Here is a 15,977-nt window from a genome sequence, read left to right as displayed (position 1 = left end):
TCAGCTACCTGAAGGGGAGTTCCAAAAAGGATGGAGCTAGGCTGTTCTCAGTGGTGCCAGATGACAGAACAAGGAGCAATGGTTTCAAATTGCAGTGGGAGAGGTCTAGTTTTGATATTAGGAAAAACTATTTCACTAGGAGGGTGGTAAAGCACTGGAATAGGCTACCTAGGGAGGTGGTGGAATCTCCATCCTTAGAAGTTTTTAAGGCTTGGCTTGAGAAAGCCCTGGTTGGGATGATTTAGTTGGGGTTGGTCCTGCTTTTAGCAGGGTGTTGGACTAGATGACCTCCTGAAGTCTCTTCCAACCCTAATCTTCTATGATTCTATGAAAAGAAACACCATAAACGAATGTTGATTAGAAATACTGAAATAACCAAAGAGGTCTGTGTAGTGGTACTTTTTGTGGTGGGGTGGGGAGGGAAGAAGATTGAGACTGGGGACAGTAGTGAGAGGGTCTATGGCTCTAAGACTTGCAGCATCCCTGCCTTGATATTTTTTTCTTTAGATTGTTTTCCCAGTTGCACACCCTGTTTAACTGCAAACAGCTGCTGGAATTATAAGGGGTTTAGCTTTAGTTTGCCATTACAACAGCAAATGCTGATTTTCTCTGCTTAAATAATCAACAGTATTACAGCCAATGAAAAATACCATTTATGTTTTTTGAGAAAACATAGATACTATTCAGGCAACTTAAAAGGCATAAGGAATTTCACCAAGTTATGAGAATTGCACAAAAAAATCACATGTAAATATCTTTCAATCATGAGTGAGTTGTCTTTAGTCCTCATTGTTCAGGGTATTGCAGGTTCGGAAGCATCTACTATATTTAGCACTGACAAAATGCTTGTCTTTAGTGTTATATGCTTCTGCACAGACATTAAAAAAAATAAGCCTCCATCTCATGGCCTGGGCATTCTGGCATTTCCTAATGCTGCAGTGCTTGGCTTTGTAACATTAGAAATATATGTATATATTATAGTTTTACATGTACATACATATTTAGTGTCAGTTGGTATGGACAATTTCCACACAAAGTCTCAAGCCATTACCTAAATAATAATTACACAAACACAATTCAGTTTCACTTGTTGCAAGAGTTTCAAAAGACCACAGGCCTGAGCACAATTCATATTGCTTTTCCTCAGAAGTGATGAGGTAAATGTCTTACGAAGCTCAACAGCCTACAACTGCCACATGTTGATGACGCTACTTCTTTGCAGTTGAATACCCTTCACAAATGTGATAATTTCCTTTACCCCTATCAAGTAAGTATAAGTTATGTAACCTTCCAGAACTTTAGGTCTGTTCACAACAAGGAAGTATTTTTCTCCAAATGGGCCATCTGGGATCCTGCCAGGGCAGCCCATCTGTTCGCTTTGTCATTGCCCATACAGGTCAGTTAGCAGATATTTGATGTGTGCAGATCTTCTAGCTGTTATTAAGCAGCTGCCATTTCATAATGAAGGGTACATCTACACTGCAGATAAGCTTCAGTGTATAGATACATGCTAGTTCTGCTCAGGCTAGCGTGATAAAAACAGCAGTGTAGTCAGGGATAGCTTGGGCAGTGACTGGGCTCAGGCTAGCTGCCCAAGTTTGTACTTAGGGGGGTCTGAGCAGTTTTGTACTGAGGTATCTAGCCCAAGCTGCTGCCCATGCTACCCCCAGCTACATTGCTATTTTTAGCACAGTAGGGTGAGCAAAGCTATGTCTGTCTGTGTGAGTTGGGATGCACGCTCCCAGCTGCGGTGTAGACATTCCTGGAGGAGTTGGTTACATAAAAGACCAAATTCTGACATCAGACTCTGTGATGGGGTGTATCCAGCCCTTTGAAGCTCTCTTCTGGAGGCCTCCTGATCATACCATACCCCATCACAGGAAAGGAGCAGTTAAGGTGGGCCCTCCAGACCTGACCAGAATGACTGCTTCTCTGCAGCCTATCATAAATCAGCAGGCTCAGATAAAAGGAGCTACAGGGCCTGAGCAGATCATTTGCTGCTCTGACCAGGTGCCTGGGATGGGTCACATTAAGAATGCTATGCTCAGGGCAGACTGCAAGAAACAGGGCAGACAATCCCCCAAAATTGATGGTTTATCTTATAATTAGATTAACCAAATAAATAGCAAAAGAGCTTCTATAGCACCACACTGATTAACAAGAAACCAAACACAGTCCCCTTTCGGCATTCCAGCCCTTGGTTCCCATCCAGGCAAACTCGTGTAATATAGTGAGAGGTTACTGAAAACCCAGTTCACCATATCTGAGTTTCTACCAATCCCAAAGGATCAGACACTTACCCAGGTCAATATATAGCTCAGATCTTACCCAAATATCACACTGTCAGCCAATCTGTAGTAAAACCAACTAAAGATTTATTAATAAAAGAAAAGAAGAAACTTATTGAATGGTTAAAGAATTACAACATACAAGTAATTTTCATTGTTCATAGATCAGAACCATAGCAGAGATGGAATAGACTGCTGGCTTGCAAAAGTCTCTCTGGTAACTTCCAAAAGATTGGAAGGTCCTCAGACCACAGTTCAAAATACTCCTTTTAGTTGTCAATCCACAGTCCAGAGAATTGGAGCAGGAATGAGGCAAAATGGAGATGTCTCAGGTGTCTTTTATATCCTCTGCCATATGCATGGAAAGTTACTGTCCCAAACAATTCCCGTAGCCCCTGGTTATGGAAAGTTACTGACAAAGATGGAGTCTGAGGTCACATGTCCACATTACATGTCCTTACATGTTTTGTTGAATCACAGCGGTGGCCTTTGGCTTCTTGCTGTCTGAAGCATCCTGAGGAAGAGCTATCTGGAGAGCTGATTCTTCTTAATGGCCCATCAAATTTGAAGAGTCCATTCACAGTGGCTGGCAAGACTGGATGTAAGGTACTTTGTGGGTGTCATCCCAAGAACACACACATTTGAGTTACAAATACATAGCAATATTCATAACTTTAGATACAAAGATGATACGTGGATTTAACCAGGATAATCATACTTGATGGATTGTACCTTTTCCATTGACACCCAACATGATACACTTTGTATGAGAGTTGTTGCAATTGTATAACGGTGGTATCAGCAATAATACAAATGGTCATCTTCAATCATACAGCATCACAGATGGCTGGGTCCAGAAGGGTGAGGAAGGGTTAGAAGACTGAGAAACTCTCCAGGCAAAGAGGCTTAGGAGAGACCCTGCTCAAGCAGGGATAAGACAGAGAGAACCCAAGAACTGTAACCCTAAGGTAATGGGTGAAGGTGATAGGACTGAATGGGAAGCAGCCCAGGGAATGCAGCTGCAACTATTAAGGGAAGCAGTAGAATGCTGCTACCAAACAAGTGAAATGAGCAATCAATGTCTGGAATCAATCAACAGCCTCTTTCCCTCCTCTTCCTCCCGATACACACACCTTACACGGTGATCTTTCCTATTGTGGGGCCTCTCATGAATATTCATTCAAATGCCCAGCCTCCTTCATCAAGATCTAACTTCCTCACTCTAATAATGTTGGGGTATCCTTATCCTATTGGTTAGTATATTAACAATTTCAACAAAATTATCATATATGTCAATTCTTTGTCAAGGCTTGTTCACGGTTAAGTGTTTGCCAACATTTTATCCTAAAATATCCAAGCCTGGTATCAGTTCAATGTTATTGTCATTATCTAGTATTGTTATGCATAAACTCTCCTCTTTAAGCACACTATTCCCAGTTCCCCAAACTCAGGGTAACTGTCAGGCTATTTTTCTGTTGCAAAGGTTGTAGGCCTCAAAGCCTTATACTAATTTGTGTCATATGCTAACTACTTAAGGCCTTAGGTTTCTTGCTGAGTAAAATAGAATGCTAAAGCTAGCTTTACGGACTACAAATCCCCTCTTTGATGGGGTGATTTCTAATCAACCCCACCACAACATTACAATATAGCTGGTTGATTACCGAAAGGACGGTTCCAGACCCAATCTCAGGCTCCTGACATGGCGGTTGAGAGACCTGATGGATTGATTCTGGTTGTGTAGTTATAACTGCATCTCAGGGATGCTCCAGTACCTGATATATCTCTGCTGTAGGCCTCATGATTACATATTGGCCAAATTAATCATCTGCTATCTTCCTACATTGTTGTTGTTGAATCACTTGACCTTTCCTACTTAATCTCCTGATTTTACACTGCATGCACCCCAACACAATGAAAATAATCCTTATTGCAATTCCTTGAATAACAATCCATCCCTTTAACCCAATTTCTATTCATAAGAATGCTGTTAGGACCTCATCACCTCCATCCATCAAATGAGAATTAGATTACCCTGCCTCATTGATGTTATTGGTAATTTGTATAATGTGTTTGTCTTTTGCTCCATTAATTGTTTTAACTGTAAATTTAGTGGGGGAATATAAATAAGAATTGTTAGTGTGCTTTGGACAGTTCGGTCCTGATAAGTTGGGTCAGACATAATAATAGTTGCGTTTTCAAAAATAGGGACAGGATAAATCATTATGTGCCCTATTAAGGTATGGTTTTGGGGTGTAAAACAGAAATTTGGACCTGTGACCTGACACTCCAATTGACCACACAGATATTTTTGATGGTTGGTTACCAGACAATACTGGCCATTTCCATCATAGGTCACCCTCTCCATTGGTGTCTTGGATTTCGTCAGCCTGACCAGGCATGAAGAGAATTGGTTGTGTAGTTGATCCTGTCCCTGCACTCCACACAATGTGGTATTCACCTCAAACACAATACATCTACGAGTGTACTGATGCCCCTTTTCAGAGCAACAGATCCTCTGTGGGATTTTCCAGGTTTGGGTTGCTCTGTGATAGACTACCAAGGAAGGCATGCTGATGCATTCCTTGTAGAAATTGTCTTTGAGGTGCCCTATGGAATGGACAGCAGCCAGCTGGCTATATACATCCTTATTTGGGTCAAACACAGGCAAGGAGACTGAATGAGACAAACAAGGACTTTGCTACCATATGATTTTTAGTTAAATAACAAGTATCTCAATCAGGGTAAGGTGTCACAGATCCCATATGCTGCATTGCTCATAGTGATAATTGAATCATGAATTGCAAACAAATGGATCTCTCATTTCCATGGTTCTGAAAAAATAGTGGACAATACCAATTTAACAATTGTTCATCTTTCATTAAATCTGGGACCTTTCCTAATTCTAAAAATTGCAATGCTAAAAATTAATGATGGTATTTATGACATATTCTCCATACACAGACCAAATTATTTCCTTTCCCATATATTGGTCCCTTTGATGATCAGTGTTTAGGTTGACCAGTTGGTTGATTTTAAACTGAGTCTTATTGAATCAATTGGTTATGTTATGCATGTTATAGACCGTAAACCTTTCTTCCTGTGACAATCCCCTTATCCCCTGTAATACTGGATTAATCACTTGGTTTGCATCCTTCTGCAACACGACTGATGTGTCTATGCATTTTCTCAACATCCACCCAATTCCAAATTGACATCCCTGTACCAAACAGTCCTGGTCAAAATTGTCTACATTTTGTGATGTGTTCACTTGAGGAGTGCTTCAAACTGTCTGTACCTCAGGGTCGCTGGTCTAAGCAAATGGAAGGAATTTGTTTGAAAGAGCTATTAAACTCTGGAAAGTGAAAAATGGCACTGAGGAGTTCCATTTTTGTTGTGTCTCAATGGCTTCTACAGCAAGTTTGTTCATTTTGGATTAGATTGAGCAGTACCTTGCTGCATGAGCAGCACAACTGATTTCAGTAGGAATTAATTGTACAGTAAGGACCTATTCAATGTGTAAAATGATATCGTAATCTGGCCTTTTACAAGTAAAAGATTTTTTTTTTCTTAAATGCTAGCTCCGGAGCCACATGCGGCTCTTCAGAAGTTAATACGCGGCTCCTTGTATAGGCACCGACTCAGGGGCTGGAGCTACAGGCGCCAACATTCCAGTGTGCCGGGGAGTGCTCGCTGCTCAACCACTGGCTCTGCCCCCATTCCACCCCTTCCCGCACCCTCCCCTGAGTCTGCTGTGCCCTCGCTCCTCCCCCCAGAGTCTCCTGCACACCACAAAACAGCTGATCAGGAGGTGCAGGGAGGGAGGGGGAACACTGATCGGCGGGGCTGCTGGTGGCAGGAGGCACTAGGAGCGGGGGTGGGAGCTGATAGGGGGCTGCTGAAGTATTATTGTGGCTTTTTGGCAATGTATATTAGTAAATTCTGGCTCCTTTCAGGCTCAGGGCTCACCCCTGCTCTATACACTCAACCTAGGATCTGAACGTCAAGCTGAGTTCTTTCTGTCTTGTTCAGAACCCAGAAATTAGTCTACAAACTATGTTCTGCCCTCCATTGCTGTGTGACCCTATTGTTGATGATGAATTGACCAGAATCCATCTCACTTCTACACAGTTATGTTGTTTCTGCAGCTTTGTCAAGATTTAGAAGTAGAAAAGCAATGAGCAGCTATAAATCTAGATATACCCAAAGAGCAAATTGGTGGAGTGGGGCTATTTTTACATGGCCTCTTTTCAGAACAGAAGCACATTTGTTTAAAATGAACATTTTCATCTGATGTTAAAAACCATATTATAAAACTTTGGTTAGAGAATTAAGGCTGCCTTAGGGAACACCTCATACATCATGAAATCATGGAAATAAGATATTAAACGAAAAGCCTCCAGTACTCTTTGCCCCTTTTGCATAGCCTACAATACCATTGATCACATACTCCATTTGGCAAACATTTCCATCTGCGATGGATATCGAAAAGCAATATGCACCTAACTTCATGAAACTTGTGCTTTAATGCAAACCTTAATAGAAACCTCATCAGCATATCAGCAAATTATGCAGAGTAGCCAGTAGATCTAGCTTTAGCATTTTATTTTACTTAGCACTAACACAAGGAACCTGCAGACCTGTATCCTGTAAAACATTAGCTTAAGCAGTTAGCATAGGCATCAGTTACCATAAGACTTTAAGGCCAATGACTTTTTCAGTGCTCCTTGTGGATAAGAATGAAGCTTATCAACAACAAGTACAGGATATTGCTAACTTAAGGGTCCACCCAAACCACAAATTGCATACCCCTGGAAAGAAATGTGGCTTGGATCCTTTTGGAATCCAAGCCGTGTTTGAGGTCACTAATTCTGAGCTCATTGTTGCATCCTTTTTGCTTATACATTTGGGAAAATGATCATCTGAGCAGTGCTCAAATTAGAATATAGGTGTGAGTTGTAATAGCGTATACCCATTTCTCATCACTGCTGGTTGGGAAAAAATTTCAAAAGCCAGGGGGAAAATTACAAAATCTGAGTGTGAGAGGAAAGCTATCAACCTTCCCCCCGCCACCCGCCCCTGTTCAAGCATAGAGTAAGACAGCACAAAAGATCGAGAGTATTTTGCTACAAATACACTCTAGAAGAGAGTCTGTATTTTGACACAGAATATGTTCATGAAACTGTGGCTTGATTTTCTTATCGTCCTAGCTTCATTTTGCCATCAAGCTAACACTGTACTCTGCAGATGTATTTTGTAGGGAAACTAGCTTTTTGTATCAGGGTAACTAAGTGGAAAGCATTAAAAGCACATGTATCCTTCCAGCAGTAGAAATACTCTGTCTTATATTCACAAGGGCACAAACACACCATGCTGTGTTACTGTGACTTCCTGAGCAGAATTCAAAGTGTGCTACTGGCCAGACTGCTAATTCCTGTCAGGCTTTGTTTGCCATTTAACCATTTTTTATGAACGATTCCCTCCCAGTAACAGAAAGTTACTAGTGCTGCAACAAAATAAAGCTAGTAATAAATACTACACTTGTGTGAGTTAGTCTGCAAAAATTGCATTAACTTTACTCTTTCTAAAGTTAAATGATTAGTCAACGTTATCCCCAGGAGAGCTACCTTTCAATGGTATACAACAATTTCTTCAGTTTTCAGAGGATAGGACAGGGAAAAAAAACCCTTCAACTGCAATATTCTTTTTAGACACATTAAAATGTAGAATTCACGTCCTTTTTGTTGTTGAAATCAGCATTCTTGTTTACTGCTGAACTCATTTAGTAGGTTCTTATCTTTCCATGTTGGCGTTTCTACAGTTATTCATTCTCAACGGCCAGTTCAGTGATTTTTTTTCCCCCGATTTATTCCTTGTTTAAGAAGCCATCATCTTTGAAAACCAGCTGGTGTCATTCCTATGCTGTTTCAGAAGACACTACAGCTAAAGCTTTACATGTGTCACTCTATTGAAAACCATATTATTTCACCTTATATTGGGATTTTTGTGAACACATTTTCTGATCAACTAACACCTTTATTTTGTTTCCTACTACACTTTAAGAAAGGCTTTGGGAAAGTTACTGCTTAGCAGCCATTTCAGATTTTATCCATTCTCTCTCGTATGTAGACGTTATATTATCTCTGTGTATTGGAGGGAGACAGAAAAATAATTGATATATTTAGTAACTGATGTAAATTCAAACTTAACCTTTCACAGATAGATGTTTGGGTTCAGCTTTGTTTTCTAAATTGATGGAATGTGTCCAACTGAGTGAAAATAGATGCATTAATAGTATTATAGATTTCAGGGAGCCTAGATGTCTACAGCAAAAGTGAGCTGCCACCACTGTGCCTCTGATCCATGCCCTTCTTCACTAGCAATAAAGAGTAAAGAATTTCTGAATTCTGATATTGTCCCTACCTCCCCTGTGAAGCACTATCTACCACCTTGTGCCCCATACCACTCTGGCCACTACTTAAGAAATCATTACTCAGTGAAACAGACATCAGGAACTACTACTGATCAGTATTTAACCATGCTGATGAAAGGAGGCAGCAGTGAACAGGTTCAAACAAACAAGACATTTATTATGAAAAAGTGAAATGAAAAAATATCCAGTCTCTCAAACAAATATTTACAGCCCCCTGGAAGCCTCAAGATACATATTTTGATTTTAACATCAAGGTTATATCAGAATCTCTGTCAGTCCTGCCTTTTTAGGGCTCCCACAGGGATAACCCTCCAATACTCAGGCCTTTTGTAGGACAATGTTCCGGGAACTGTGAGTTATTCTCCTCTTCAGACATACACATTTGTTCTGGTGGAACTGTTTGTCATAAATGAATTAGCCAAACGTTAGCCCTTTTTTCCGGTTTTCAGACTGATCCTGATTTTCTCTGAGCGTATTTTTTTATTCATAAGTACTCATCAAGAATCAGATTGTACCACCTTTACTCATGTTTAGCACCTCAATTCATGAAAAGAACCACTGATTTTAACAGGACTAATCATGGAGTGAAGTTCTACTCATCATGAATAAAACCATCAGAATTTTGCTACAAGTACTTTGTACTCTTGACTTTGTTTGCAAACTGTTCACTTTGGGCCAAATTCTAATACCCTTACTCATAGTGAGGTAGGCTAACTGAAAACAAATGGTCTGCTTGAGGAATTAGATGCCTACTCAACAGGAGTAAGGTTGCAGAATCTTGTTCTTTGAATTTTTTATTATTGGTCATAACTCAGTAGTCACTTGGTAGTGCTCCTGCTCTGGGAGTGGATGACTGAAAAGATTTAAAGATGAGAGAAATTAATTCTGATTTACACATTGATTCTTTATTTTCATATTTCTGTGAGGAACAGTCATTTCCCAAATATTGGTCTGAATGAAAACCCATCACTGTGAATGGTAGAAAGTGTTTGAGGAATGGCTGTTCTGCAAACAAACATGCTAACAAGGAATCTATATGTGAACAAGAACATTCACTACTCGTTATTCATTATTTGTCATCTATTATTAATTTTATTGCATTTTAAAGGTCTCAGTCAGGCAGCAGAAGGAACAGGATTTTATTCAGAATCTGGCCCTGACAAGAACTTTCTCATTACATTGGATCTCAAATATTATACTTATATGGAAAGAAATCATTTGTGGGAAGAGCATCCAACTGAAAAGAAAAGTTACTGTAAATTACAAAAATAAACCCAAACAAAAAACTTAGTCAAATAGCAAAATCCCAAATGACAACACACTATTTTTTCAAGTTAAAAAAATGAAATCCCTATGAAAAATTTTACAGCAGTGAACACACATCTGTCAAACTGGAAGATTTGACAAGATGAAATTTACAACCTGTTTGTACAAGCAGTCATTATCGCCGTTCACTCTGTCAGCTATAAACCTGTTCCATACCAAACCTGAAAGCATGGCTTTTCAAACATCACACCAGCAAATTTCAAAAGCTGATCATTTTGGCTATAGAAAGTAGCATTTCATATTGAGCAGACACAAAAATGTTGTCAGGCTGTGAAAATGTAACTGCATCAGCTAATGTGATTAAATTTGATGATGATGATCTTGATAACATCAGATTGAGAAACTCTTTCAGGATGTGTTATCACTTCTTCCTTTTAACTGTCAGCCACGTCTCTAGCCCTAAAGTCAAACTCCCTGCTACAGCACTAACCATAAATAGCCAGTCTGCTTTTCCTGTTCTTGACAACATGTATGACTTTTTTTTTTAAATCATAGACTTTGAGGCAAGAAGGGACCATCGTAATCATAATGCACATTGCATGTCACAGAACCTCATCCACCCCTCCTGTAGTAGACCCATAACCTCAGGCAAAGTTACTGAAGTCCTCAAATCTTAATTTAAAGACTTCAAGTTACAAAGAATCTACCATTTACTCTAGTTCAAACCAGCAAATGACATGTGCCCCATGCTGCAGAGGAAGGCAAAAAAACCCTAAGATCTTTGCCAATCTGACCAGGAGGAAAATTCCTTCCTGACCCCAAATATGCCAATCAGTTAGACCCTGAGCATGTGGGCAAGATCCACCAGTCAGACACCTGGGAAAGAATTTGCTGAAGTAACTCAGATCTATCCCTCTCTAGTTTTCCATCTCTGGCCATTGGATATATTTGCTAATAGCAGTTGTGGATGGGGCATATACCATTGGAGGCACTCTCATCATACCATCCCCTCCATAAACATATCAAGCTCAGTCTTAAAACAAGTTCATTTTTTTGCCCCCACTATTTCCCTTGGAAGGCTGTTCCAGAACTTCACTCCTCTGATGGTTAGAAACCTTCATCTAATTTAAATCCTAAATTTATTGATGGCCAGTTATATCTATGTGTTCTTGTGCCAGCATTGGCCTTAAGTTAAATAATTCCTCTCCCTCCCTGGTGTTTATCCCTCTGATGTATTTATAGAGAACAATCATATCTGCCCTCACCCTCCATTTTGTTAGGCTAACTAAACAAAGTTCCTTAAATCTCCTCTAGTAAAGCAGGCTTTCCATTCCTCTGAGCATCCCGGTAGTCTTTCTCTGTACCTGTTCCAGTTTGAATTCATCTTTCTTCAACATGGGAGGCCAGAATTGCACACAGTATTCCAGATGATGTCTCACCAGTGCCTTGTATAATGGTAACAACACTTCAATATCTCTACTGGAAACACATCACCCGATGCTGCCTATGATTGTAGTGGCCTTTTTCATGGCTGCATCATATTGGTGATTCATGGTCATTCTGTAATCAACCAATACACCCATGTCTTACTCCTCCTCTGTCCTTCCAACAGATATGTCCCTAGCTTATAACAAAAATTCTTGTTGTTAGTCCCTAAGTGCATGACTTTGCACTATTAAATTTTATTCCATTTCTATTATTCAGGTTTTTAAGGTCATCAGATCGTCTATGATATTCTGGTCCTTCTCTGTATTGGCAATACCTCTCACCTTTGTCATCTACAAATTTTATTAATAAATTCTCACTTTTTGTGCCAAAGTCATGAATGAAAATGTTAAATAAATGTTAGTCCCAAGACTGACCCTTGAACTCCACTAGTAATCTTCCTCCAGCCTGACAGTTCACCCTTCAGCATGACCCACTATAGTCTCCCCTTAACCAGTTCCTTACCCAGCTTTCTATTGTCATATTAATGCCCATCTTCTCGAATTTAACTAATAATTTCCCATGTGGAACTGCATCAAATGCTTTACTGAAATCCAGATAGATTTAATCTACCATATTTATAAAATCATAAGGCCAGTTTCTAAAAATCTTACTCAGACTGACAGATCTGAAAAAGTAGTGGTCAGCATCGTGTTCCCAGGGCAGTTCTACCGGGACTAGGCTTTCTGCTATTAAACAATTTCCTCATTGATCTGGATGTTACATAAAATCACTGCTGATAAAATTTGCAGATGACTCTAAAATTATAAATAATGATCAGGAGAGGGCAGTCATACAGAGTGATCTGGATCATTTGGTAAGCTGGGTCTATTCAAAGAAAATACATTTGAATACAGCCAAATGCAAAGTCATACATCTAGGAACAAGGAATGCAGGCCATAACTACAGAATGGGGGAATATATCGTGGAAACCAATGTCTCTGAAAAGGATCTAGAGGTTGTCATAAATATAAAGGGAAGGATTACCACCTTTCTGTATACAGTGCTATAAAATCCCTCCTGGCCAGAGGCAAAACCCTTTCACCTTTAAAGGCTTAAGAAGCTAAGATAACCTCGCTGACACCTGACCAAAATGACCAATTAGGAGAGAAGATACTTTCAAAGCTGGATGCGGCGGGGGGGGGGAACAAATGGTCTGTCTGTCTGTGTGATGCTTTTGCTGGGAACAGATCAGGAATGCAGCTCAGAACTCCTGTAAAAAGTTAGTCAGTAGTTTAGCAAGAAATGTGTTAGATTTCATTTTGTTTAATGGCTGGTAAAATAGGCTGTACTGAATGGAATGTATATTCCTGTTTTTGTGTCTTTTTGTAACTTAAGGTTTTGCCTAGAGGGATTCTCTATGTTTTGAATCTGATTACCCTGTAGGGTATTTACCATCCTGATTTTACAGAGGTGATTCTTTTACTTTTTCTTTAATTAAAATTCTTCTTTTAAGAACCTGATTGTTTTTTCATTGTTCTTAAGATCCAAGGGCTTGCGTCTGTGTTCACCTGTAGAAATTGGTGAGGATTTTTATCAAGTCTTCCCCAGGAAAGGGGGTGTAGGGCTTGGGGAGATATTTTGGGGGAAGATATCTCCAAGTGGGCGCTTTCCCTGTTCTTTGTTTAACACGCTTGGTGGTGGCAGCATAGGGTTCAAGGACAAGGCAAAGTTTGTACCTTGAGGAAGTTTTTAACCTAAGCTGGTAAGAATAAGCTTAGGGGGTCTTTCATGCAGGTCCCCACATCTGTACCCTAGAGTTCAGAGTGGGGAAGGAACCTTGACAGAGGTCATACTGGATATGCACCTGAATACGAGCTCCCAGTTTGACGCTGTGGCAAAAAGAGCAAATGTGACCCTTAGATGTATAAACAGGGGAATAATACATAACAGTAGAGAAGTGATTTTGCTTTTGTATATGGCATTAATAAGACAGATACTAGAATACTGCATATAGTTCTGCAGACATTTTTTAAAGGATGTTAAAAAATTAGAGTGGGTGCAGGGAAAATCCACAAAATATTTTGAAGGCTGGAGAAAATGCTTTGCAGTGAGAAAAATAAATCTGCAATATGTAGATCAATCTGTTCAGTTTATTTAAAAGAAAAAAAGATTGAGAGGTGACTTCATAGAGAGAAAATAGTAACCACTAATACTACAGGCTCTCTAATCTAGTGGATAAAGACATATGAAGGACCCAGGCTGCAAGCTGAATCCAGGCAAACTCAAAGTGGAAACAAAGCCCAAAAATCTAATTGTGAGGGTGATTAACCATTGGAACAAACCACCAAGGGCAGTGCTTCATTCCTTGATGTTTTCATTTCAAGATTGAATGCCTTTCTGGAAGTTATGCCCTCGCCAAACAAGTCATCCTTTAGTCAAACACTGGTATTGGGACAAATCAGAGTAAATTAGGTGAAAATTAAGGGCCATGATCTAATGCAGTGGTGTCCAATACGTTCGCCACTAGCCACATGTGGCTAATAGGGTATTGAATTGTGGCTAATGCATGTGGCTTTTTTATAATGTGGCTAATAAGAAAAAATTCAAAACCACAAGTGTGGCTAGCAGTGTGGCTAGCATCAAATTTCTATTGGACACCGCTGGCCTTAAACTCTGTGAATTACATAGCATTTAGTCAGGCATATAGTCCCATTCACATCAGTGTCATAGAAATTAAAGCTGATACAATTACAAACTGCATAAAAGTTCACAGGACATGGTAGGCCTATTTATCAGCAGGGGTGGTGGAACAATTTGTATAGTGGGAGTGCTGACAGCCATTGAACCAAACTGTAAACCCTGTATATAATGGAATCCATGTCAATCCAAGGGATGCAGCACCCCTAGTTCCAGCAGCTATATTTATCAGGGGTGCTACATCAGATGTCCCCCCGATCCCCCAACCTCTTTAGCCACTGGGGGAAGTGGCCTGGACAGTGAGCCACCCCAGAGGGGGGAACTGAACTATACAGTGACCCAGCTGCAGAGCTGTAGTCCAAAAGCCCAAAGAGGGTGAAGACATTATCTCCAAAAGAGGGCCAATCAGAGAGAGAGCTCGTGTGAGAGTGTGCAGGTGCTCGGACAAGGGGGCACTCACAAGACGTGAGCGCACCCAGTTACACTGCGACCAGAAGTGGGGATTCAGGACCGACCCCTGAAACAAGAGGACAATGGAGGAGTTAGTAAGGCTGCTGACCCAACAGCAGCAGAGCACTGCTGAAACCCAGAGGGCACTAGTTGAAGTGCAACATGAGACACAGTGGGCTGCTCAACAGCCGACTGTACTCCTGGAGATGCTTCAGCTCCAGCAGCACCAGCAATTCCAGCAGGCATTGTTGCAGCAACTAACTAGCTCACCATCCTCAAACCAGTTGAACTCTGGGCGGGGGATACCATTGGCCAAGCTTGGGCCGCATGATGATCCAGAGGCAACAGATACCCCAAAAACTGGATATGTCCAGTACTGAAATCTGACTTTTTGGAGGGGTCTGCCCAAACCCAGAGGATTAGGAAGTCCCGAAGGCAATGCTGAGAAGAAGGGAGGGCCTGGTTACAGACCCATCTGGCTGGGGAGACCATCTCAGCAGATGGACAATACCCAGTCTGAAGGGGGAGAAGCGCCTTCTGAGCCAGGAGAACCTCTCCAGGAGGTTTGTCCTCCAGACATAGACTTAGCCCATTTAACCCAGACCTATGATTTCATATGTTAGCAAAAGGAAGAAGACATTTACACAGTCGTATGCCCGGATAGTGGTGATTGACGGGATGGTTACCCAGGAGGCCTAAGCTGCCCAATTTCCTCATTTTGAACTAAAGAATGACATGCTCTATCAAGTCGACCTTGACCCAAAAACAAGGGAGGCCTGCTACCAACTCCTGGTATTGGCTGGAGAAAAACATTAGCCTGCTTATTGGTTCGGTTCTTCTGGCAGGGAATATATAAGGAGGCCACTAATTTCTGTGTGTCCTGTCCAGGCTGTCAGCAGGTTGCACCAAAGGGTTCAGGGCAGGCTCCTCTAATATCCCTACCAGCCAGTGCTCCGATGCCCCAACTTTGCCTCACCATTTAATGTGCACACAGATGTGTCCACTGTAGTCTTGGGGGCTGTACTGTCCCAATCCTCTTTCTGAGTAAAAAAGTTCTGCAGCAGGACAGTAAGTACTCAACCATAGAGCGAGAGTGCTTGGCTATCTGCTGGGCAGTGGTGATGCTGCGTTATTACCTATTAGGAGCCCCATTCCAATTCCTCCCAGATCACGCTCCTTTGAAGTGGATGCAACCCATGAAAGACTTATCCCCAGATTACACAATGGTATCTGACGTTGGAACTTTATCCCTTCACAATTGGGCCTCATTCAGGCTCCCATCGGGAAATGCAGATTTCTTCTCCTGAACAGGGGTAGACGCAGTTTTCGGAAAGATGCCCCGAACCCAATCTTTTCTGTGGGGGGAGGTATGTGATGGGGTATACCAGACTCTCTGAGGCCCCCTGCTGTGACCTCAT

The sequence above is a fragment of the Caretta caretta genome, chromosome 1, assembly GCF_965140235.1.
Source record: "Caretta caretta isolate rCarCar2 chromosome 1, rCarCar1.hap1, whole genome shotgun sequence".
In the NCBI taxonomy this organism is placed as follows: Eukaryota; Metazoa; Chordata; order Testudines; family Cheloniidae; genus Caretta; species Caretta caretta.
Note: the sequence above shows the minus strand (reverse complement) of the source record.